Genomic DNA, 27,478 nt, shown 5'->3' with positions numbered 1-27,478 from the left:
AAAAAAAAAAAAAAAAAAAAAAAAAAAAGAAGAAGAAAAGAAAAGAAGAAGAAGGATGATTACAACTGTGTCATTCTTGCTGCACACCCTGAGTGCCTGGAGACCAGGGGCAGAGGATTGGGCAGGCTGGGACCATGAGTTTCCTTGCACCTGGGGAGGCCCCAGCCCATTGGTGAAGCTCAGTTTGGCTAGCTGTACTTGAGTTGTTAATACCCCGCCAGGGGCAAAAGGAAACCCAGATCGCTGCCAAGTTCTAGCTTCGGCTTGTGATGCTGACACTTAAAAAAGTCTTGCTTTGACTTGCAACAGGAAGGGGCATTTTTTAAGTTGAGTGTCAATGATGGGCAAAGGGGGGATCTTAAGATGGTCTTCCCAGGAAATTCTGCCTTTCATGGGAGAAGCCCTTTATGAGAGCAGTCATGAACAGGTCAGATGTCTGCTGGGGGTTTTTCCATCATACAACCTTTACTTCCAGCAAAGTGACACATTTTCAATTTTGAGGGCTTGATAATAAAATATTTGAGATGGGCTCATCATGGGCATCCCTGCTTCTATAGCAGATATGAATTTAAAAACCAAAATCAAAAGGAAATGACCATTACCACTGGTTTAAAAACTTAACAGGAAAGTCCAAACTATTGGCCAAGAGGCATCTTTGGTGTTCGCAGTAGTCAGGGTACCTCTCAGTTGGGTGATACAAAGTGCCCAAACATGTCACCATAAAGAGGTTTGATCATAGATCAGAGCCTACAGGGGAAGAAAGGGCAGGAGGTGGCCCACAGGGAGATGGTGAGAACAGAGCAGCTCTTTGGTCTGATCTTCACATCATAAAGTCTCCAAATTCATATCTGATTGTCATATCTAATTAGGAATATCATACAAATCCAGAAACATATTAAGTCAATCGAACATTTGAAATATATCACATGGGGTTTCTTAAGACCTTATTTAAGTATTTTTTAAGTACTAGAAACCCCAAAATTTGGAAATTAAAAGCTTAAAAAATTTATGAACATCCAAGAGACCTAACCAGGAAAATAATCCAGTGAGTTAGTTGAGAAAACCAGTTGCCAATACATGTGGGTGTTAGTCCTCTAGAGACTAGCAGTTCTAATCCGAAACCACCACAAAATCCTGAACAAACTCCACCTCAGCGGGGTGATGGACCACAAGAGAGAAAGGCAAGGCGGCAATCTGTGGTAGAGACGTTCAAACTGGCTTTTCTCTGCATGGTTTGTACCTGGCTTCCAGTGCCTTGGGGGAAATAAGCTCCAGTTGCCAAAACCTCAAAGTGTTATTTAGAGAAGTTGGTCAGATTTCTCAGGATGAGACATTACAGGACTAAGTCAAAATGGAGACTCTGTTGCCTTTCCATATGGGAAGGGTGGTCCCCAGGGATGGTGGTCTGGCTTGAGGCCCACTCAAGCCCCATCACCTGAACAAATATATCCCTGTCACACCAGTGTCACTGGGGAAAACAGCTGAAGTTCAGCTGAGCATCTGCTAAAGAATCGTTTACATGTGTCAGCTCTCCCACTGAGAGTGTCCATCCTGTAATGTGACATTATTTTCCTGAAATGAATAAAAAGAAATTCAGAATGGTATTGGCCCATACTAACCAGCTGAGTCAGCAGTTGACTCCATCATCTTAAAGAAACCTCACTGATCACCAACCCTAAGTCATCTCAAAACCAGGCTTGATATTATCCTCCTTTTGAAGGACATGCACAGCAAGGGCTGAGTCCTCTGGGTACCCAAACTACCTCTCCCTGTGGTGCAAAGATGTGAAAGTGGGTTATTCTTCAAAGGCTCCCAACAGAGTGACAAAGCAAGAGAAGACACTGTGTGGCCTTGGGGCAGGGTTGAGGAGGCTTGCTGGGTGATACCAAAGTGCTGGGAAACAGGGTGTTGGTTGTGCTCTCTCTGGCCCAGGGCTTCCTGGGAACTGGGGAGGCGGCGGAGCCCTGGCTGCAGGTGTGTGGCATAGGAGTAGATGTCTTGACCCTGGGCCAACTTCTTCATGGGCTATGGTGAAATTGGGTTATGCAGGCAAATGCATTGCTTTCTTCTGCCAGTGACAACTTGTGTTGGAAACTGTATTTGTATAAAAATATGGAAAATGGGGTTGAGTTTCTTGCACAAGGGAACTGACAGGGCCACTTTTAGGTCATATAGTTTTGGTACTAAGAAATCACCTATTTGGGATTTCAGAAAGATTTTTTTTAACCTCTTAAAGGTGTTCAATTTCAAATCTAGGTGCCTGGTTGGACATGGCCATAAGCACACTTTATAATGGAAATGGTACACACACATAGGCTGATAGGACTTTATTATCCAGAAAACGACAAAAATCAGTAAGTTGTATGTTCTGCAGATTTGAAAAAGTTCAAGAAAATTTTAGATAGAGAATTGGGAATAGGTGATCCTTCTGGCCTTGGACGAGTCCTTTTATAGCTATTCACAAGGTCATCACTTTTATGAACACTGCACTCTTGAATCCTTTCCTTCCTTTCAGCTTAACAACTCATCACACTCACAGAAAATTCTTCAAGGAATGTCGAGGCTGTGCTTCTATATTCAGAACCACCAGAAATCCCTGATTTTAGAAACTTGGGGATTGTTTTGTTTTTTGAAAATCTCATACATTTGAACAACTTGAATATTTAAGCCTCTCTGGCTCCCATCACCACCACCCCCCGCCACAAAGACTAATTTGAAATATATAAAGAAAGCAATGCCAGATTGGAAATTATCCAATCAAATGACAAGATTCAAAAAGTCAACTCTTCTGCAAACCCTCCAGTTTCTGTGACATCACCCTCTGGGCTGTGGACAAACCATGTGACCCAAGTTGTTTCTTGCTAACCAGCAAATGGAATGTATCTGATGGATTCTTCAAAGCCTTCATCTTTTATGACACTATTTCATTCCAATGAATTTATATAGGCCATGTCTATGAGAGTAAAGGGTAAAGACCATGAGGCTCTGAGTGATGGAAATACTTACTCTAACTCATCTACTTAAATGGGATTCTCCAAAGTAATGAACATAGAAGATGAGAAAGAACGAATGGCAATTTTTAAAAGACATGCCTCTCCAGTTTGTTTAGCATTCATATGCTTTCTAAAGTATATAAGCCAACAGTATAGTGACTGCCAACCTAGCTCTAAAATTCCTATATTTACATAAAAAAGAAGCCAATCTCTGAGAAAAACAATGAATGATTTTTATCTATAAATATCTACTTAAATTAGAGAAGAGAAACCTCTGATTTAGAAGGTATGAAAACTCATTCTAAAATAAGAAGCCAGTGTTGGGGACATAGGATGACTATGGATTTTATTTAATAAATATATCATGAGCACTTTTTATGTGTCAGGCAACATGACAAGCTCTGAAGATACACCTGTAAGGCAGGCAGATGTGGCCTTGCTCTTGGAGGAGTTACAGAGGAATGACAATAAATGAATTTGAATAAAAAGACACATTAATAAAGGAATTAGAAATTACAATAAGTGCTACAAAGGGAACAAGGGGCTTAGAGACTAAGCAAGTGGTCTGAAAAGTCATCTGAGGTTGTTATGTTTAGAGACCTAAAATGCCAGAGGGAGGACAGATAAGAGGTTTCTAAGCAGAAAACAATGCAACCAGATAACTACAGGCAGGGAGCCATGGTGTACACTGGAGAAACTGAAAAGTCATCAGTGTGGCTGAACCTGAGAGGCCAAAGGTGAGAGTGAGAGGAAGAGCAGGGCCTGGATTGGGAGGGCTTTCTGGCCCCAGTAAAAATCTCTTGAATTTTACTCCATGTGTGATCAGAAGGGGTCATAACTAGTAATAATGATGTAATCCAAGTTGTATAATTAGATTAACTTGGATGCTGTGTGGAGAATAGATTGAAGGGGAAGTAAAAAAAAGAAGAAAGAAAATAATATAGGAACTGTTGGAATTGCTTGTGGGTTACATGTGGAGTCTTTTAGGGCCTGAGCTGCTCTCTCCTGCAGGTTAATAATATGGAACATTATAGTGGAGAAACCAATAGCAAGCTTCCCATAGTTCACCTATATTTATAGTGAGGCCAAATCATGTTAAAGAAGAATACTTGGGTACTTTTATTATTCACTGACGGTAGACTTCAGTTGACCTTCTGTTCGGGGTTTTTACTGGTTTGTGTTGGAGTCTCACTGGCCTGGTCTGTTGGGTCTTAGCAAATGCCGCTTCCTCCCCGACTTCCCAACACGTGCTTCTTGGTGCATGGTTCCCTCTTCCATTCTGCTCACATTCTACAGCTTTTCATTTGTGCCCAAGAAATGCTACCCAGAAAAGGTTCCCTTCCTGTCTTTACTCTTCCTCATTTCCTTGAGGGCAGCACTTTTTTTTAAACTCTAAAATGCTGTTTTATTTTAATAAGTATTATTTTGTGTTCACTGAAGGATGAAGTAGAAAATGCATACAACCAAAAGGGGGAAAAAATGAAAGTAGACAATCACCATTATTTTGTTGGACTGTGTTCTCCTAGATCTTTTTTAATACATGCTTATTTATATATGTTTAATTTCGTGGGTTTTTTCCCACTTTTTATTCCCTTAAGTAAATGTGTCCAATACTTATTAACACATTTTAGAAAAATAATTGACAGCATTGAAGTAATAATGATGACAATAATGACAGCTCCCACTCCTCGAGTGCTTGCCTCTCTTCTTGCAGTGTGCACAGTCCACATACACTATTTCATTAAGTCGTCACAACCTAATGATGTGCTTTTAGTTAGAGTCATCAGTGAGGAAACTAAACTTTGGAGCATTTAATAATCAAAGCATGTTGGGACTAGAGGTTTGTTCTCTGAATCTTTTGAATTAACTAGTATCTCCGTGGGGCTGAGGTCTTGTAGAATTGGTGGAGTTGTGTCCCTAAGAGGAGGGAACCCTGAGTTTTGTGACCTTCATTTTGCTTTTTCCTTCCCTTAGCCACTAGATACTTAATTTTGCTAAACCTCAATTTCTCCCCCAGTGAAATGGAAATGGTAACAGTTTTGACATCTATAAATGGAGTTCAGTAGGATAAGCATTGGGTGGTGCTAATAAATCAAACTCGATATGGTTAGTCATGACCCTCCATAAATACCAATTTTTCTTCTCCTTTTCTATAATGCTGATTGCCACCTATTGGACTCTTACTGGGGATGCAGTGACCAGATGCTGCCCTCATGGTTCTTCTGGTCATCCATCCCCAGAGAAGCAGTATTCACATAGTCTGTTCCTTCCATACCACTTAGCTCACCTCCTCACAGCTTTCCAGTTTAGTGGGCTAAATGATGTGTTATCTTCTCCTGTCTTGAGTTGCACATCAAGGTCTCTTCAGTGCGAAAAGGCTCCAGGCACAGGGTTGGTGAGGGGGGATAAGGGAACAGAAACATATTTGCAAGGAAGGCCAAAAACTGTACGACACATGAAATATTCAGTGAGCAGCAATCTTCCTAGCCACAGTGGGTGTGGGCCATGTACAAAATTAAAAAGAAGAAACAAGTCTTTGCATTCTTCCTATCTGGAAACCTGTGCCTCTTTTTCCCTTTCACCTATTCTCTGTGAACTCAAGCTTCTCTCCTATATTATTCCCTCAGGACTTGGCTTTCCATCACTAGAAAATTAATAGAATCTGAAGGAGACTCTGCTTCCTTGGGAATCTGTTTTTATCCATTAAAATGCAAAGCAATTCTGTATAATGATAGTACTCCTGGCCCAGTAGTAGGAAATGAGAGGTGCCAACATGCCAATTATGCATTTATCTAATTTGCGAATAATAATGTCTTCCTTTTATTGGGTACTTACTATATATCGCTACAATTATTTTTATTGTTATTACTATTGTTTTGAAAAGCAATCCAGTCAAATCAAATCCCAAGTCTGAGCCTTAGTGACCTCAAGCAAGTTACTTAACCTCTCATTTCCTCCATTTGCTCATCTACTTAAATAGATAAAGCAATACTACCTCCCTTGAGTGTTAAGGAGATGAGAAATATTAGATGTAAAGTTCAAGTCATGAGATGGACACTCCATCAAAAACAGTAAAGCCAACAAATTATTATTCTGTTAGCTGCTATAACAAAAAGAAGACTAAGAATTGTGGTTCAAACCCATTTGGGTTTCAATTATGATGGTAAACTCAGCTTGCCCACTGTAGCATTTCTTTCCTGAGAGGAAGCCAGTAGAAAGGGAAAGGAATTCTGAAGGTGCCCTTTGAAATAGGGCTTGAGGCCCTATTCCTGGTCTGGAAAGCGACAATACACAGACTTCAACTGTCATACCCAAGCCATCAGAAGACACAAAGCAACTAGAAGCCCTGAGCATTATGGCCCTTTCCCAGGAGGAATGATATATCAACTCTCAATGCTGTTTTCCCTTCCATGAGCTCCAGTTACCCTCTGAATCCAAGTCTGGAGATCCAGCAATGTTTCCATCCAAAAGAAGAGGCTGGAGGCATGCTAAGAATATTGACACAGCAGTGGTTTAATTAAATCTTTAGTGGAAAAACAGAGCTAAGAAGTGGAGCCTTTTCTGTTGCTCTTTTCAGAGTAGCCAACTTGTGGGGTTTCTGAGCTCTTGCCACCAACCACCAGTACCAACACTTGAATTGATACCATCATTCTTGCCATGATGTCATTCCCAAAGGTGTTGAAATGTTATTTAAAAACACAGCCTAGATCTTGAAACCAGACACTTTCAGTATAGAAACCTCTAGGGTAGAAATTCTTGATGTGACATAAAGTCAAGCAGAGACTTGGATGAATTTATCCCTGGTGTGGTGAGATGTGAATTAAATAGGAGCTGGGAATGAGGTGGTAGATGAATCCTGGGAGATGGAGGGCTCACACTCCTGCCCCTCTATTCACCCACAGTCTAGCCCCAGATCTTTCCTCTTAGGCCCTATTATGGTCTGGATGTGAGGTATCCCCCGAAAGCTCATGTGTGAGACATTGCAAGAAGGTTCAAAAGAGAAATGATTGGGTGGTGAGAGTCTTAATCCATCAGTGAATTAATCCCCTGATAGGGATTAACTGAGTGGTAACTGAAGTACTAGGGTGTGGCTGGTGGAGGTGGGAATTGGGGCATGCCTTTGGGGTATATATTTGTATCTGGCAAGTGTCTCCACTTGCCAGATACAAATATATACCCCAAATCTCTCTCTCTGATTTATGATCATCATGTGAGCCACTTCTCTCTCCCATACTCTTCTGCCATGATGTTCAGCCTCACCTTGATCACTGAGAAATAAAGCCAGCTGTCTGTGGATTGAGATCTCTGAAACCATAAGCCCCCAAATAAACTTTTCTTGTTGGATCTGTCAGTCACAGCAGCAAAAAAAGATAACTAAAACAGGCCCCATCTCTATAGTCACTTCAAATTTAAAAATTTTGGAATCCTATGAAGAGATGATCATAAGCAGATAAAAGTCATCAGGCCTGTATTTGACATAAACTTCCCAAGTTTCTATTTCCTTCCCTTTCAGAACTAGACCCAAGTATGCTTCCCAATTCCTGTTGTTTTTAATACTATCTTATGTTTACTAAACATTTGCAATGTGCTAGACCTGCACTTTCCAATATGGTAGCCATCAACTACACATGGTTGCTCACCACTTAGAAGAAGACTAGTTAAATTGGGATGTACTATATAATACACAAATTCTGAAGACTTCATTTAAAAGTGTAAAATATCTCAATAATTGTTAAATTGATTGTACATCAGAATAATAATATTTTGGTTAAAGCAAGTTATATAAAGTATTATTTAGGTTAATTCTCCCATTTTGTAAGTTTTTATTGTGACTACTGAAAAACTTAAAATAATACATATGGCTCACATGATATTTCCATTAGATGGCACTGTGATAACATGCTGATTATTTTTCATATATCATCTCATTTAATCTTCAAACAATATCTCTGAGGGTCATCTGCATTTTATATGCCTAGTTATATTTTACATGCCTAAGGTTCCATGATACTCATCTCTCTGACTTCCTTCCACTTCTTAATCCTTTATGCAATAGCAACAACCACTAGACTTCCTCAATATTCTCAGAAGTGCCAGGTACTGTCTCCCTTGGGATCTTCATTTAGCTGTTCCCTTTATCTGAAATGTTCTTCTTTTAAACAGCTATCTGGCAGATCCTTGGTTGGCATATTTCAGGGAATATAATTCTGCAGAATTTTAATAAATGATCCCCAGCTTTCTTGAAATTTTGTTCTGTATCATCTTCACCATGAAATGTATCCTGACCATCCATATTGATGTCCCCATTCTTCTCCTGCTCTTTTTTTGCTAGTATTCACCATCTCTCGTTTGTATAATTTATTAACTTAGTATTCATATTGCTTACTAAGAGTCTCCCCTCACTAAAATGTAAGCTCCTGAAGGGCAGAGATCTTAGTCTGCTTGGTTCCTTGCTTAAACCCAATCCCCTAGGAAAACAACTAGCACAGGGTAGGCTTAATGTCCATTTGTTGTATGAATGACTGTGGTCCCTGTCCCCTGGAGTTTGTAGATTGGTGAGTGAGGCATCATGAATAAGAGCAGTACCCAGTGAAGGGGACTGTGACAGGACACAGGGTCAGAGAGTCAGAATGATAAGAAGATGAGTTGATGCCTCTAGGAATGTAGCATTGCCATTTATTGAACTAAATTATTGGGCCAAGAAAGGGTCAGCTATCAAGGACATGGCAGCAAATGGATATTATATTTCAACAGAATCCTAATAATCCCCAACTTTTAATAACTGCTTCTATCCTATCACCTAAATGTCAATAACATTTTAAATTTGACCTCAAAAACCAAACAGGGAGAGATAATTGGAACAATTCCCAAAGAAGTGTATTCAAAGGTGCCTACATGAGGAAATGCATAACATGTTCAAAGGATAGCTAGAACTTTTTAATGGATAGTTCTTTTGATGACTGAAGGGGATTGGTGGCCAATAAGCCTGGAAAATTAGCCCAAGTCAAACTGGAGAGCCTGTGTACCATGCTAAGAAACTGAGACTCTTCTATCAACAGTAAGAAGGAATTAAAATTTTTAAAGTAAGAGACAACATCCAAGTTAGTTTAGGAAGATAACAATGGTATTCATGTGAAGGATGAACAAGAGTAGAAACCTAAAGAGTCTAGAAAGGGGCTCATATAAAATATGGAGAAGGCTCCATCTGAGTGAGAATAGAGATACTGAAGGGGATAAATATGAAAATAGAATGTAAGAATAGAAGACAAAAGAACTCTGAGTACCTTTCATGGTAGCTATAATAGAAAGAGAGTCTTGGATGACTCTGATGACTCCAGCGTGGGACTGTGGGTGGACATCAAGGTCATTGCCTGAGGTGGAGAACAAGGAAGAGCAAGAATGAGGATGATGGGATGGAAATGGAGAAAAGAGTTTTGAAGAACAGTGTAAGAATGAGTTTTCCTATGGGACAATGTAAGTTCCTTGAACCAGTACCCAAAGTCACTTGAATGAGTCAGGGTGGAAATACATAGCACACTCAAACAAAGGAGTTGTCAATAAAGATGTGGGCAAAGTGTAAGGAACACAGAAGGAAAGGTGCAGTAGCTTGGAGGAGGATAACAGAAGGCTTGACTAAAAGCAACTGACCTTCTTGATTAGGAGGTGCTTCATCAGTTTTCACAACATTAGTATCAGTGGGACATAACCCTGGACATCCAAATGCAGTACCTTGAGGAACAATTAGAATCCAGAAAACACATAGAATGTAGCCAGCTCCAGAAAGAAGATGAACAGCACTGGGAAGGACCAAGCACAGCATCCTGATGAGGTAGCAGGCTACAGGTTTTAACTTAGATTGGCAAGGATTTGTTTATAGAATGTAAGAAGCTGGTGATGAATCAAAGATTAATAATTAAAGAAAGAGAGAGAAATTAGAGCGAGATTGGGAAGAAAGAATCAAAGCACGCTATCATTAGATAGGAAAAGCACACAGGTTTTCCCAGAGGCTCTGGTAGGTAAAGCAAAACCATCATCTCCATTTGACCAAGAAAAAGCAAGTTCATCAAGTCAAAAACCCTTTTCAGAAGGTGCTAGGGTACTTTCTCTTGTGTTTCATTGGCTAGAACTGGTCTCATACCCCCTTTTAAACCAACACAAGAGTAATGCAATTATCAAGACCTTTCAGGTTCATCTGAATTTTTTCCTGAACTGGACATATGATCACTTTTTCTGATGGGTTTTTACTTAAAATGAGTTATGGTTCACCAAGTGATCAGCAATATATATACACAAAATAACCTTTTAGTACTGGAGTCACTGTTTTTAATACTACATTTAAATTCTACTTGAAATGGTCTTAAATATCACCACTGGGGCGCAGCTCACCCTTTAATTGACTCTAAAAGAATAGAGATTTGTGATCATAAATGAGATGGAGTTAGAAGTGGGTTCAGTGGGGCAGGAGGTACAGTCTGGGCATCGTAGTCAGAAGGTCATTTCCCACCCAGCCCAACAACTCAAGATCTTTCAGCCACCTCAGGATAGTCAGAACTTGAAAAACATGTTGTTGGTATGAAATCAATAGTGAAGAGAGACTAATGTAAAATGGTTCTTAAGGGCATCTACATTTATATGGTGGAAAATACCTCAACACAAAGGGACAGTGGGGAAATGTGAGGCACAGGCAGGGCAGGCACAGCAATTATTTGAGATTGGAGACCTTCCTCCTTTCAGTTGATATATTCCCAAACCACAACCTGCAGGCACACCTATTATCTGAGAGAAATGTTTGCCACACAAGCATGACATATACAAAAGTGGTTATAAAATAACAAGATTAAGATTCATTTGTAACATGCCCTAGTTTGCCCAGAAGAACACCAGTTTAGCTGTTAGCCAGAGCACAGATGCTCTTCAACTTATGGCGTGATCATGTCCCAATAAAGCAATTATAAATTGAAAATATAAGTCAAAATATATTTAATACCCCATTAAACCCACTGAAAAGTTGAAAAATCATGAGAACTATCATAGGTCAGGGACTATCTGTAATTACTAATTATACTTGCCTCTATTCTCAAAATTAAATGGTTTTATTTTTTATTTTATTATTTTAATTTAATTTAATTTTATTTTATTTGGGGAGTCCTGGAAATTGCACTCATGTACACTCAACCACGGAGCCACATCCCCAGCCCTATTTTGTATTTTATTTAGATACAGGGTCTCACTGAGCTGCTCAGCGCTGCACCATTGCTAAGACTGGTTTTGAACTTGCAATCCTCCTGCCTCAGCCTCTGGAATTACAGGAATGTGCCACCATGCCTGGCTATACAGTTATCTTAATTACATCAACCTATGTATGAACACACACACATATGTTCACACAAAACATATTCATGAGAGAGAGAAAAAGACAAAGAATATGCATCACAAATAAGTGGTGCTCTAAAACCTGTGCTAACCCAGGTGGGATGGCACATACCTGAAATCCTAACTACTTGGGAGGCTGAATCAGGAGGATCACAAGTTGAAGCCAACCACAGCCACTTAGCAAGTACCTGTCTCAAAAAATAAAAAAGACTAAGTATGTAGCTCAGTGGTAATGCATCCTGACTTCAATCCCCAATACCAAAAAATAAAAAATAAAAATAAAAATAAAAGCTAAACAAGTACCTTATTCCAAACTTGGAATGCATTTTCCCTTAGAACAATGTTGTACTTAGTGATTGTGTTCTAGAGACCTTTTATCTGTTATGGCTATAGATTCCCACTCTTTCCTCTTCCATCCTACTTCCCCAAAAGGCTGAAGTGAATGGTCTGCACCAGGTGTCCCCTTTTCTTTGTCTTCTGATTGGGCTCACCCAATGGGGAGGGAAATATTGATATGGATGCTGACTTCCCTGTCTTCCTATCCAGTAAACATAGGCTGGCTAGGTTTTTCTACTGAACGTGGTCTAGATGGTGGTTCTCCCTACAAAGCTCACTTCTTCAAGTTCTGATAACTACTTCTCCCATTGCCATTCTCCAGGCTACTGGACCAGCCTACTGCACCAGCTCTGTGCCCTCCCACAGCTTTGTAAACAATCCTTTTTATTAAACTGTTCAAAATTATGTCATTTGAGCGGTATCATGTGTTTCCTCCCTGACTCACACGAGATTCTTTTGTAGGCTATTCCAATAAACCAAGCACCTTACAAAACATTGTCCCACAGGTACAAAAAAACTTGTTCTTTTCAAGGATCAAGTCACATTGCTAGGTGATTATCCACTACCAATGGTGCACCTCAGGAGGAGGGACAGTCATCCTCCTGTGTTGACTAGATGGAGGTGAACTGCCCCTCCCCCCAGTTTCAATATTTCTGGGCTTTGATGGAACCAGATGATAGGCTTCAACGTGTGGGTAATTTGGGCATATGTATGCCTATGCACACAGAAATTAAGTCTCTGATTAATAATATGTATTAATAATAATAAATATGTATTTATTAAGTACCTTCTATGCAGCAGGCATTGTGCTTGGAGGAATTTGTATCTATATGTCTTTAATTCTCAAGACAACCACTAGGTAAAAATTTTACTTAGGGTAAGGAAACTATATCATCTTTATCTATCTATCATCTGTCTACTGACACACACAGAAACACAAAATATCAAAGAATCATCAATTAAAATTTAAGTATAAAGGTACAATTGAGACAAAGCTCAACTCCATCTGGAAACTATGATTCAGAAGTTAAGTGGCTCACCTGTGAGGCACCTGAAAGGCACTGTAGAAATCAGTAACTCTCCTACTAGACTATCAGGATATGTATCTCACAGGTTGCCTAACTCTTTCCAATGCATAAACCATTTGATATTTTCTTGGTGACAATAAACACAACACAAAGAGTGAGATGTACAGATAGATATAGAGATAGAGCTAGATAGAGATCCACGAAGATACAGCCTTTTAGCTCAAGCAATAAAATCATTCTATTCATGATTAACATGATAAAAAGAAAAAGGGATTCTGTCATGCCCACTCTGGAATAGTCACACTGCCAAAGGTACATTGGGAGCCTCTGTGATAAAGAAGGCCATTAATAAAAACAGGCTACAAAGAACAAACTGATGGCCAAGAGAGCAATGGACACATGTATAAAGGAGAAAAATGAGTGAAATTAATGAGTGGTCATGTTTGGTTCAGTTTCAGCTCAGTTTGTAGGGAGGCTCTGAAGTTCTCTTTGCCACAGATGGCCCAGTGGAATGTCATAGACCTGCAAGGGACCTGTGGGATGTACCCTGTGATAGACACACTTCAAGATTCTGGCCTCAATTTCTTCTCTCCTTGGCTCTATTGTCTATTTCAGGCCCTCTGTCAACTCTTTGGAAACCTGGGAGGATTTCTCTGTTTCCCGCTACCTTCATCCCCATGCCTACCTCTCTCACTAACTGCTGGTGAGCCCTCTGAGCCAGATGAACATCTTCCTAGATGCAGGAAGAACAAAATCACCATGTGCCCTCCTATCTTTTCATATTCACTTCCTTCAACACCAAATACTGTTCAATCCAGTGTTCCCCCGAGCTCTGATACCTGAAAATACCAGAAAGAATTAAAACATGAAACACTATCCCCACTTGGGCTCACTTACCCTTGTCTCATGGTTTGTGCAGTTTGGGAAGAACATGAAGCACTGAGATGGCTGCCAGAAAACTTGCAAATCTTATTATTGCTCCCTGGAGGCTCCCCCATATTGAAGCCAAAAAATGACTCATGGATGATCAGTTTCATGGTGCTAAACCCCAATCCCATGACAGCATCATACCTCACAGCTTTGACATTCTCTTTTGTAACTGAATCTTTAACAAAATTAGATTTATTTTACAGCCACTTTTGAGACTCAATATTGACTGCACTGGGTAATTCTCCAATCAAGGTTAGAGGCCATTAACTTTAAAATCTCAATAATATAATAAAACCAAGAGACTAAATAGCATTATAGCTGGTGGTATGCCATAGTTTAAAATCCTAGAAAAGTCTGTGTGGGTATTTATTTGTTTTTTACTGCATTACATTCATTTTATATGCAGAAACCACCAGCTTTACAGAGATGTTATCCATGTTAGTAATTATTTTAAATACATAAAACATTAAAATAGCATTTGAGGAGAAAATTCATAGTGAATTTTGTGACTCACTTAACAATTCTTCTCTTTCAAGGTCAATGCTAGTCTAACAATATTAAAATTAGGAACGGCCTAATACTAATAATAGTATTAAAATTATGGTTGCATGGTATTAAAGTCCTTGTTCTAAGTCCTATTCACATGTTATCTTGTTTAATCCTCACAATAATCTGACAAAACAGGACTACTCTTGTCCCTATTTTACTCATGAGGCCAAGACAAATAAAGATTCCAGGTTTCGTGACTAAGTGTGGCTAAGCCAGAGGCAAACCAGATCTAACACAGGAATCATCTTTTCAGTCTCTAAATAAAAGTGCAGGAGAGAAAGATAAGATTTGATGGACTTCTACCTCATATATCTTGGCTAATGTTTTCCCATTTTTGTTTTTCTGCAATGTTTGGAAGGCAGAAGAATATAATAAAGTCTCAAAGAAATTAAATGTTTGCTTGAGTCAGAGAGAGCTAACCTCAAAAAAACTGGGCAGTTTTTTACTTGAAGCTTTATTTGCTAAATCATAGTTTATCTCTGAAGAGAAAGCTGTTGGTGCCAAAAAGGAGAAAAGAAATATAACACCTAATATGCAGCTCAACATAAGCAACACTAAAATCTCTGGAGTTACAAAAGGGCTTTCCATATGAGTGATTTATCTACAATTGGGAGAACAAGGTGGTGGTGAGTGTGTGTGTGTGTGTGTGTGTGCGCGCGCATGCTGGAGACAAGGCCAGGATAAAGTAGAATATCATTCCATTATGAGGAGGTTGCTCTAAATCCCTCAGATTTCCTCTAGTTTAAAATTTTCCAAAAACTCGTAAGTCCTCCCCTGCCAGAAGGAAAATTAACGTGTTCATGCAACATTCATTAATGTGTGAGTTCATTCATTCATTCTCCATTCAGATGTTTACTCCTTCACATTTAATAGAGTAAAAATACTTATCATTGAAGTTGTAGTGTGTGTGTGTGTGTGTGTGTGTGTGTGTGTGTGTGTATTTGTATTCCAATATTATAGGGAAAATAATAGCATAATATTTAACAAGATACTAAATATCACATTATATTATATACCAAGCCTGCTTTGCATATGTGTAGTATTTATTTTAGCATTGCACCAATATAACAGCTGTGGAATTATATACCTTTAATTTTCCCTTTGCATTTTTTGCTTCTCCTAAATTTTCCACAATAAAAATGTATTACCATGTACTCAAAGAATAGAATGGTAGTGTTTATTTCTATAAGGACATAACTAAAGTAAAATACTCTGTAATTTACAAAATAAAAAGCCCAGGTTTTTGTAAGTGGCAGAATCACCTCTGTTAAAATATAAGTATAAATATAAATATATATATTATTCAGCCTTATGTGCACTTGCTATAAACTTCTTTGTCTTCAAAAGTCCACATTTCCACTCACCCAGATATTTCATAATGAGTGAAGAAATGGACTATGAGTTTACTCTCTTTCTCCTCCTCCTCCTCCTCCTCCCCCTCCTCCTTCTCCTNCTCCTCCTCCTCCTCCTCCTCCTCCTCCTCCTCCTCTTCTTCTTCTTCTTCTTCTTCTTCTTCTTCTTCTTCTTCTTCTTCTTCTTCTTTTCTCTCTCTCTCTCTCTCTCTCTCTCTCTCTCTCACTGGACCGTGTGGCAAACACAAGAAATTGTGGTCTTTGAAAATCTGAGATGCCCTCATCTGCCCACATCCATCCACTTGGTTCTTCATTCATCGTCTCCTTCATGTCAATGACAACAGCAGCAGCCAGCCTCCTCTGGACTGCTGAAAATACAAGGCTATGGCCGTCTAACTGAAAGTGTAATCTAGCTCATTTTACACTTCAATTGCAAAGGAAGGCATACTCACAATCCTAAACTACAAAGGAGTAGTAACTTGGTTTCCACTGTGATGGGTTCATCAAATATAAGCAAATAAACAAATAAATTAAAAAAAACAAGGAAAAGATTGCTAGTGGGGGCAGTGTACTTTCCAAAGGTGAATACTGGACAAATCTCCCCACATGCTCATGTGTATCACAGGCAGGGTAGCTAGCTGGCTAGCTGGCTTCTCCAGGGAGTGCATCAAAACATTTACCATCCTAAGAACTGGAGAACATCATGCTAAGTGAGATAAACCAGACCGAGAAAGTAAAAAAGCAGATGTTTTCTCTCATATGTGGAAGGTAGATTTAAAAAAAAGAAAGAAAATAAAATAAATAAAGGTGATCTCACAAAAATAGAAAGGAGACTGATAGATTAGAGGAAGAGGACCAAGAGAAAGGAAAGAAGGGAAGGCATAGGGAAGTTCTGGGAACTTCCAAGTTTTGCTGTGTTTATGTATGAATATACCACAATGAATTCTAATTACATATAATGATAAAGAATTAATTAAAATAATAATAATAGAAGGGATACCAATAAAATAGAGCAAGGGAATCAGGGTAAGGGAGGAAGGGAAGGTCCTGGAAAATGAGATTGATCAAATTATATGCATGTTTGAATATGTCAAAATGAATTCAAAATGAATTCCACTACCATATAAAATTATAATGCACCAATAAAATATATGTACTGATAAATGCTAAAATTAGTAGGTGAAATTTTACACATAAGTAAGAATTTCAAAATTCAGGGAAAGGTTGGAGGACCCACGTGCCAACTTCTGGGATGGGCAGGAAATCCCTCAGATGCACTGTCAGGTTAGTTTTCTCTTGTCAACATGTTTGGAAAACTTAAGAATCTTTCAGTCACCTTTAATAAGCTTTCAATATGCTACAAGCAGCAGAAGCCAAACATGTCTATTACAGTGAACATCACAGTGTATACTTAGAAGAAAAAATAATATGACTGAAACATCACAAGGCAATATAATCTTAAGGACCACCATCATAAATGCATTCTGTCCTTGATCAAAGTGTTATGTGGCATATGACTGTAGAAGAGATGATCTCTGCCTCCATAAGAACTTAGAAGAAGACTAAAGAATATGAAATAGTTGGAAAATACTACAAGAAAATGTATATCCATCATACATGTAATGAGTGTGAATTTTCCCCAAAACATTTGAGAGGAAGAGAAGTGCCACTTTCTTCTTCCAAATCAGATGAGTATGATTTCAAGTTCCTACCTGAGCATCTGGTATCAGTATTTGTGAACTGTCTTTTTCCCTCCATTTCTTTGGAAAATAATCCCCATGGATGCCATGCCTTAGTCTGTGGAGGAAAATATAGATCTATCACCGCTTCTTCTACTAGGCCCATTGCTGAGTGACCCCTGCATTCACCATGAGTCAGTTATAGTGGAGGTAAGACTGGCCACAAGTTACATAAGCAATAGAATACTCTCCCTTCCTCTTTTAGGACCTTTAGTACTGAAGATCAGTTCTTGGGCAGCCCTTGGACATCTTCTATGAGGTCCTGATCCCTCCCTGGGCTTTGTGGAGTGGGCATAGGTTTTTGACGTGACTCCTCTTCCATCCCTCATCACTCATCTCAGTGTTTCTCATCTGTAATAGTGAAAACAAGGGAAAAATTAGAACTTCAATAGATTTTCCAGGAGTGTATATAATGCCATAGGTGCCAACAATACCTTGGAAAGCACAGGGTCATGTTTAAAAAGAAAAAAATATTTTCTATAAAATGCCAAAAAGAACTAAATGGGATTAATCCATAGTTTTTCTCATGGCCACCACAAACAACCATAGCCATATCACATATTTGGCTGGGAAGTCCGGGCTGGCGTGGACCAAACCCAACGAGTTGAAATGTCTTGGCTAATTGAAATGTCTCTTGGTCATTGAGAACTTGTGGAAGGCCAAAACTCACACACCTTCAATTTGTAACTATTCTGCTCTGTCATGTTCACCCACCCTTCTTTACTTCAATAAGCTTTCTTTATTGGTTCATTGTTGGACCTTTCTTCTAAAGGTAAGGATTGAGTAGCACTCTGCTCCTAGACCATCTTAAAAGTTCCAACACTACTTCACTCTCTATGATTTTATGCTTCCCACGTCCTAGCTTCCTTGTATTCCTTCATCCAAGACACCGTCTGACAGATCTTTTGGGCACATCCTCCTGGGAGATAGAGTGGTAGTGGTGAGCTTAAGCTTTTAAGAGACTTGGAACTGAGCATAAATTCCATTTCCAGTACTTACAAACCACAGGACAATTTCTTAACTTCTCAGAACTCCATTTCCACAGCTACATGGTGGTAATTCCTCCCTCTGAGCATGGCTGTGAGAGTTGAATGAGATACACTTTTCTGTAAGTTCAAAGGGATGCCATACAGAATGCTCCCTTATGTTGGATTGGAGAGGGATGATGAGGGAATGCACTGCTTCTCACTCATTTTCAGTACAAAGTGTTGGGGAAGAAAAGATCATATTTGAGGGAAGATGTTAAATGGGTCTTAGAATTTTTCCTCTCTCACCTCTGGAACCTCTATGGTAAGCTCAGTAATTTAGAAATGCAGTTTTATTATCATGTTATTATTGTTACTTCATATTCTTAGGTTTAGAGAGTCAATATTTATAAAGTTATAATATTTGCAGGAAAAGATTTCAACATGAATTTTTAAGGGGCATATTTAAACCATAAAAATACCTTTCTTGAGGCATTAGAAGAGATATGAGAGTTTGCACAAAAGGGGGAGTTCTTCTAATTGGGGAAAACAGAAAATGGCTCATAGAAAAGAATGACATTTGATTGAGATCTTAAAGAAAAGGTAAGATTTAGGAGAATGGAGATAAGTCATGTGGTTTATGAATTAAAAATAGTAAATAAAAATGTAAATATATGTATAATTTAAATATATTTGAAATAATGTAAATATATAACAATTTTGTATATAATCACATACACATGTGTGTATGTACACACACCTACCCATATACATACATAAACAAACACACATGCCCATAGCAAAGGCAAGCCATGAGGAGGCTTAGATGATTTTAATAACATGGAAAGGCCTGAGCATATCACTTGTGTGTTAGGAGGCAGGCTCAAAATGGAGCAAAGGAGAGTGTCCTAGGTTGCTAGAGAGCATCACAAGGTCCTTGAGGGAAGGAATAAGTTTGGAAATGAGAAGCAAGCAACATGTGATGGAGGGTTGGTTACACAGATGCCCATAGAATCCTACCTGGTTCAGACCAAGTGCTCAATACACATTTGTTCGTGTTTAATAGGATACAAGAATTCCTCTAGCCAGCATGAGAAGCTATTGCAGCTTACTATTAGGCCCTCAGAGGTATATGGTTCCACTTTTCCTTGTTTCTGTTTTTCATACTCCTGAGGCCTTCTGTGGTTTGTCCTTTCTTACTTTCATAACTGTTTTAGTCAGCTATTTTGCTGTTGAGACTAAAAGTTCTGACTAGAATAACTGTAGAGGAAGAAAAGTTTATTTGAGGGCTCACAGTTTCAAAGGTCTTAGTCCATAGAAGGCCAACTCCATTCCTCAGGGCTCCAGGTGAGGCTGAACGTTTTATCTCATATCAACCCTTCTGCTCAACCAGTATTTCATTAGACTAAGTGGTTCTCAGCTAGTGGTAACCCTCCCTCCGCCTCTCTCAGGAGATATCTGACAACATTTGAAGACAATTTTGACAGCAATATCTGGAAGGGTCCTACTGGCATCCAGTGTGTACGGGCCAGGGATACTGCTAAATATTCTACAATGTTCAGAACAGCCTTCCACAACAGAAGATTATCTGATCAAAAATATCACTGGTACCAAGGCTGAGAAGCCCCCCACCTTTTTAACCCTTTCCTATATTTACTTTCTTTAATAATAAACTAAAAATTAATATTTTTCATAATAGTTTTTAAATTTATATAAAAATAACAATGATTGTACAGGGAGTTCCCATATATTCACATTTAGTTTTTCTTATAATTAATATTTTATATCAACATAGTGCATTTACTGTGACAAATGAACCAATGAAAATATTGATATATTAAAGTTAATTATTTGCATTCCTAACTGAAGTCCATACTCCTCTCAGATTTCCTTACTTTTTTTCCTAGTGGCCTTTTTCTGTTCTAGGGTCACATCCAGTACACGGCATTACCATTTAGTTGTCAGGATTTTTTCTTATACTTCGGTTTCTCTTGAATGTGCCAGTTCTTCAAATTTTCCTTGTTTTTGATGACCTCAACATTTTTGAGGTATATTGAATCAGTGTTTTGTCTAATGTTCTTCAGTTGGGATTGTCTGATGTTTTTGTCTTGATTATGCCGGAGAAAGCCCACACAGTTAAAAAGGCACTTAATCACCTTCTTTCAAGGGTTCTCCATGATCCACATGTCACACGACTGTGTTGCTCTGGATCACTTGGCTGAAGCAATGTTTGTTGAGTTTCTCACCTGAAGAGCTACCTCCCCCCACTTTTCCATACTGTACCCCTTGGAAGGATGCCACTATGTATAGTTCACACATAAGAAGAGGGGAGTTATCCTCCACTTCCTTGATGATGTTGGAGTAGCTCCATAAATTTCTTGTAATTCTACACATGAAATTTCTCTTCTTCACCAATTATTAGTGATTCATTTTTTCATCAACTCATGGATATTTATTTTGTATTTGGGGTTGTAACACTATGATATTTTCCCTATTTTCTTGCTTAAATTTTCCAAGCTTTGGCCTCTGAAAGCTCTCATTATGATGTTTGTTGTCAGAGTTGTTGCTTGTTTTTGAGCACTTCCTTACTTTAGGTACCACAAGATACGCTAGGCTTATCTTGTATATTTCCTGTCTTAATTCTAGAATCAGCCATTTATTTGAGGAGTTCTGATTCTTTTTAATGAAGAATGGCATTAGAAACCCAGACCAGGGTGCTAAATATGCTTATTGCTACTGGCTTCATATGTACTTTTCATTCTAAAAAAAAAATGTTAAGCATATAGTATGCCTTTTGATATTCGCTAGTAACAATAATACATGTATGTAACCTATAAATAAGTAAATAAAATATATTGGGAATATGTTTCCTTTTTTTAACCTGGACATAATGAAAATAAGGCTTGGTTGACCACTGCTCTAGATCATTGTCATTAGCGGGATTCACCAACAAATCCTTGTATCTTTAATGCCCTACTATGATTTCATACTCCTGAAAAAGAGAATCCAATACTCCAAAGTTGGGTGTCTTTTTCTCAACCAAGGACAGCAAGACATGGCCCCTGTAGCTCCACCTCTTGGAGTTAGGACAGGTCTCCCGAAGGAGTTGGTGCTGTGAACTGAGCACTTGCCAAAGAGTTGAAACTACAGAGGAACATGAGGGAGTTAAATTCTGTCAGGAAGGAAGCAGGGGCAAGGTTTGCTGGGTAGCACAGCTGAGCTAATTCGGACCTCGAACTGGCCTCCCTTGGCTCCTCCGTGGCCACAGACTTGCATCCATCATCATCCTGGGCAGCCATCTCCTGGTTCTGTGCCCCCTTCACCAGGAACATCAAGGAAGAGGTTGGGGATTGCTCAGTGCCTCTTGGGTCCAAGATCAAGGAAAAAAATCTCTAAATATTCTTCTCTGGGAGAGTAGCTTATATATATGCAAACACATGAACACAGAACACTACAGAAATGTTAAGAGGACTCAGGAGGATGAATGCATCCATTCATCTTCCCTCTCCCACTGTACCCCTAGGCTTCTCCTTGAGTTTTCCTGCATGATCTTATTCATTGACAAAGTAGTTAGGTCCTGTAGTTCAAAACAAGACATGTCAGGTCTGTTTCTCCTTCTTAAATAAAACACTTTGAGGGGCTGGGGTTGTAGCTCAGCGGTAGAGCTCTCATCTAGCATGTACAAGGCCCTGGGTTCGATCCCCAGCACCACATAAAAATAAGTAAATAAAATAAAGGCATTGTATCCAATTACACCTAAAAAATAAATGTTAAAAAAACAAACACATTGAAAAATAAAGTGTCTTACTCTTGAAGAGAACATTCCCAGAAACCTCATTGCCACTACTGGCTACAAAGATGGCAAACCATAGTTGCTAACTAATGTAGGAGTTTGATCATGGCAGATCAGCTGTAAATTTGTTTGGATGTTGGCAGTGATTTTGGTGTCAGACATGCTAAATAATGAACTGGGTGGGAAAGATCCCAAAGATTCTGTTCTGGGTGGGACAGGATTAAATTACCCTGCAAAGCAGACTTCAGCCTGGGCAAGGCCTATGCTTTTTCAGCTTTCCTAATAGAGGGAAGAAATGACATTACTTATATTGTCTGAAAAGTCTAAGGTATTCTAGCCTGACATCTCACCTCAAGTCTGTGCAGATGCACTCATGAATCAGGATGGTGGCCTGGAGTGGCCAAATGGGAGCTAGATCCTGACTTCTATTCCTTTCCCCATTTCTGTTTGCTTTCACTCAGATGCCCTGCATCCAAGGTTTGCTTCTTTGCAGCTGGAATTCCAGCTGAGAAGAATCCTGAGGCAGCTGCCCCACCCCCAGCCCTCTCCTTTCCTCTTCTGATGCTATCCTCACAAAACTCTCCCTTCTCCACAGCCTGGCCAGGGAAACAAATGCATTTCTGTCAGTGAATCCACAAGACTTCAGTTTGGGGTTAAAAGCATAGAAAATCATAGTATCAGTTATCACAGTTGCAGCCATAATGTTACCCTAGTCAAATCATGACTGATTAAAACCAGCCCTGTTAATAAACCACAGGCTTTATTTCCCCTCAAATGTCTATAACCACTTTCTTCAACCCCTATTAAAAAGCAAAACCAAAAGAAAAACACAGCTTTGGAGCCCAAGTGCCTCTTATTCCCCAGAGGAGGAAAAAAGTGAGCAGAAGAAATGGGTCTGTCTCTCTTTTTTTTTCCCCCTCACCTTTCCCCCACTTAACAAGTCAGGCTTTTTTAATAACCAAAGACAGAAATCAATAAAAAGCAGGCGGGAGTTATCAGTGGTCTGCAACATTAGATCAGCTGAGAACAGTCCTCCTCCGCCTCCTGAAATGAATGCATTTGCCAACCATTCCCTGCGTCTGACTCACATCCTTATTACCTCCCTCTCTTCTTACTTTCCCCTTAAGGGACTGATTTTTCCTCGCATCTAAGCCAAAAAGAATTTCTCTGGATTAAGGGGACTGATGAAAGCATTTTTAATATTTGAGTTCAGGTTTGCAAGCTCCATAAAATCAACTTTTCCCATTGCCTGCTTTGTCTTCCCCACCTCTCCTCATCCATAGTTTTTCTCCTTCATTTGCTCTGCAGAAACCAGCCAAGGACCCTCTCCAGATGGGGTCCTTAGCCCCTTGGCAGCTTCCCCTGCAGGACTGCCTGCTCTCACAGACACTCTCAGCAGGCCCCAGATGTAGGATGTAACATCTTTCCAAACTCTTTCAGAAGGGGGGTGGAGAGACTTATATGACATCTTTCATGTTGATGCTATATGTCTTTCAAGTAAAGACTGGTTTGACAACGTGCTGAGCAGCTCAGAGGGGAACAGGCTTCAAGCCTGGAGGGGAAAGTTTTGACAATTCATTCCAGGGAAAACTTGAACCTTCCCCACCCACCCCGCCTTTGACTAATAAGGAGGTAGAAAGGAGGGAGGCAGTGTCTTCCCAGGGCAGGAAGATAATGGTCTTTGTTCTTTGTTCTTCCTACATTTGCATCGTTGTTACAACACAACTTTCCCTTGCTCCTCAAATTAATGGTAGCTCTGCCAACTTTACCTTAAATTCCAGGAACCCTGAAATTACTACAGGTAAACAGGCCTTTTCTGGAGTAGCCTTGCCAGGAACCTCTCAAACCCAGCTCAATTAAATGGTATTTGAAAGGCAACAGGCCTACTGTGAAAAGGAAAAAATACCTGTGCTGATTGGTCAACCTCAGCAACATACTGTTGCAGATGACTGCTCCATTAGAGAGCTACTCAATACTGGTCAAATTTTTGCCTTATTGTCATACCAAAAGTAACTCTGGCTTCCCAACAAAGTCTCATTTTGAAAAAGTATAAAACTCATCTCCACAGAATGCCTCATTCTATGATATTTTCCATCTTTCTTCATATCCAATCACATCATCATCTGCAGAATAATTCCTTTCAGATGAGAAAATGTACTAAATGATACACTAAATGATAGACTGGGGTGTGTGGATGGGTACACATAAATATTTAAGGGACATAATAAATATCATCTCAAGGTGCAATATCCAAAAGAAATTGGCTAACAATAAGCAGCCCATCAGTGCAATGACTTACACAAGAAAATTACCCCTCTAATGAAGACATAAGTGCTTTTGTTTACATGAGTAGATTCTAAAATAAGTCCACTTTGGGGGGATGTACTCTAGCAATTTTACTATTTATGATAGCTAATGTTTCCATTTTTATCATGATCATTTTTAGCAACAAGAGCAACCAAATCATTTCACTGATGTTTGTCTGAAAGACTAGGAAAACTAATATCTACATGAAGTAGGTATTATAAATCAAATGAGGCTCAGAAATTATTTTATTGCTTAAAATCATTCATTATCATCCCTATGATTATCATTATCATGACAATATCCACTCTGTATTTGGCACCAAATACAGAGACTGAGACTGTTTGAGGTATTTTATGGGCATAATTTCTAATTCTATCAATAACTTTACAAAATAGGTATTTGGGGGTGTCACCTCATAAATGAGTAAAATCAAGCTCAAAAATTTATCAACTTGACCCCACCAATAGTTAATAAATGGCAGACAAGAGATTCACATCCAAGTCTAAAGGTTATGGTATGTTCCTTTTAGGATATGTTGGTGTTTCAACCTTGTGAAGTCTTTAAAGAATGAAGTGGGAAGTCTTCTTACACTTGTGCTGTAATCCTATAACATGACCCTTTGTAAAACTAGGCTGACACCACTTGACTGAGAACACTGAAGATTAACCATTTAAATCCCTCAAAGACATTTTTGATTGGTAGAAATCTCCCCCAGATGAATTAAATGACCTGAGCATGTCCCTCATATGTTCATAGAAGTTTGATTTTGATGTAGAGATTTATATATCTCCACACTCAAGAACGAGTATCTTAGTGTTTCCTTGAGTCAGTCCTCTGTGGCCTGACCAAGATCTTAATAAAAAAAAAACAACAAAAAAAAAACACTGAAATGTCAGAGTATGTACCTACTGTAAGTGAATCTGCTCTTTTAGTCACACAATCCAATTTGGTCCAGCTGAAAACTTCAAAGTTTCCAACCTTTATCAGGATTCCTGAGATATCCAAACTCAGTCTTTCTGTTGTTGCTTTTCCAGGGCTTAGAAGTTTCTGCATGGAAGATTAAAAATGTGGAGGTTTTGCCTCTTTATAGAACTGCAAATAAAATATCCCCAAGAGAAGTTCTCCTTGATGAATAAACACATGACTTTCATTTGCCTGGCTCTGCAAAAGTGCTTTTAAAGTAATCCAGGCAAAATCTCCACGGACCACGACTTACAGGCTGCCTGCTCCCCAATCTTTGCACAAGGATAACACACACCATGTTTTTTCCCTTCCTCCTTTTAATCAAATACATTACAGCATGCTAGTACTCTGGGGGCTATGTTTCTCCAGATGGTTTTCCAGCACTACTGTGGACTCCATTCAGAAGGAAATGGAACAGTATTTCCCAGTTTAGGACCTTAAATTGGTTTGTTTTCCCCAAGTCTCTGTACATGCTGACCTCACTTTTCACTGAATTCCAAGACTAAGATCCTATATCATGCCAAACAGAATTCAGTGTGCCTGGGGTTAAACACTGATGCCACAATAAAAGTAGCTTTCTTTCCCCATTGTAGGGGCAGGAGTTTGAATAACAACACCTTGAACTTCTTCTGTGCTAGATTCATAGTTACCATGTAATAGGTTAATGCAAATTCATTACATATGTTCATATTTAATGATTCTGTACAGTTCATATCCATCTTGGTTGGAAAGTCATATGGTGGCACAATTAAAATAAAAGCCTGTTCACTTTCCGTGCACCACCCCCCATCTCCAGGCTAGGACCCAGTCAAAGCTTACATCTGTCTTCTCTCAAGGACAACCACGGGCCCCTTAGTAAAAATCTCCCTTCAGCATCAGGTAATAGCTTCACTCAGCCCTCTAAATCTATCACTTCAAGTCCAAAGCACAGAAGAAACCCTTCTTTCTATGGGCATGCCCAGTCCCAAAACAACTCCAGAAGACAATTCCTGTCTGAATTGATGTTATTCTAACAGATGATCTTGAGAGGGAATGCAATATTTATTGGATGATTACTACGTCCCAGCCATTGTCCTCTATGCTTTATTCATTTAATCCTAATAGTCTCTTTAGCCCTTTGTAATAAACTGAAAATGAAGCTGAGAGGGCTTATGGAATGTGTCCAAGGTCATATAGTTAATAAGAATAGAGTGAGGGACTAAGGACCTAAATTGGAATAAGAACAGGCAAGAAAAAAAGGGCAGACATTGAAAATTCCAGTGTCATGTGATGAATTCTCAAATGGTGTCATACAGAAACTGAGGCGTCCCAATAAATCTGGCAGAATGGATGGGTGGAAAGACTGGGAGGAGGACTTCTCAGAAGTGAAGATATTTGAGCTGGATCTTGAGTGATTAGCAGACACTGATGAGGCTGACACAGAAAGGAACAGCAATAGCCTAGAGGGGTATTTGAGGAGCTGGCACATGATGTCAAAAAGGTCCAAAGAGTGCATTTCCAAGCCACAAATGGTTTGGTGTAATGACAGCAGAGATCTTCCGAGAAGGCAGGCAGCACAGAGAACAAGGAAAATCAGGTTGCTTAGGATCATATTGCCAGAGCTTTATATGCCTACCTAAGGACTCTATGTTGTATCCCTAGAGGACAGTTCTTATAACTGTGTGCCCTAAAAAGATACTTTCCAAGGCTGCAGGAACTGGAAAAAGCATGACCGGTAGAGATGGCGAATGGGAGAAATGCAAAATATATTTAGACTTAGTAAGACATAAGACTTTGGAGAGGAAACAGGAGTAGAAAAAAAGTTGGATTTTAGGATAGCAATAATGTTTCTTTTTTTTTTTAAATTTTTTATTGTGGGTTGTTCAAAACATTACAAATTTCTTGACATATCATATTCCACACTTTGATTCAAGTGGGTTATGAACTCCCACCTTCACCCCATACACAGATTGCAGAATCACATCAGTTACACATCCATTGATTTACAAATTGCCATACTAGTGTCTGTTGTGCTCCGCTGCCTTTCCTATCCTCTACTATCCCCCCTCCCCTCCCCTACCCTCCCCTCTTCTCTCTCTGCCCCCTCTACTGACATTCATTTGTCCCCCTTGTATTATTTTTCCCTTTCCCCTCACTTCCTCTTGTATGTA

Source organism: Marmota marmota, unplaced genomic scaffold, assembly GCF_001458135.2.
Source record: "Marmota marmota marmota unplaced genomic scaffold, marMar, whole genome shotgun sequence".
NCBI lineage: Eukaryota > Metazoa > Chordata > Mammalia > Rodentia > Sciuridae > Marmota > Marmota marmota.
Note: the sequence above shows the minus strand (reverse complement) of the source record.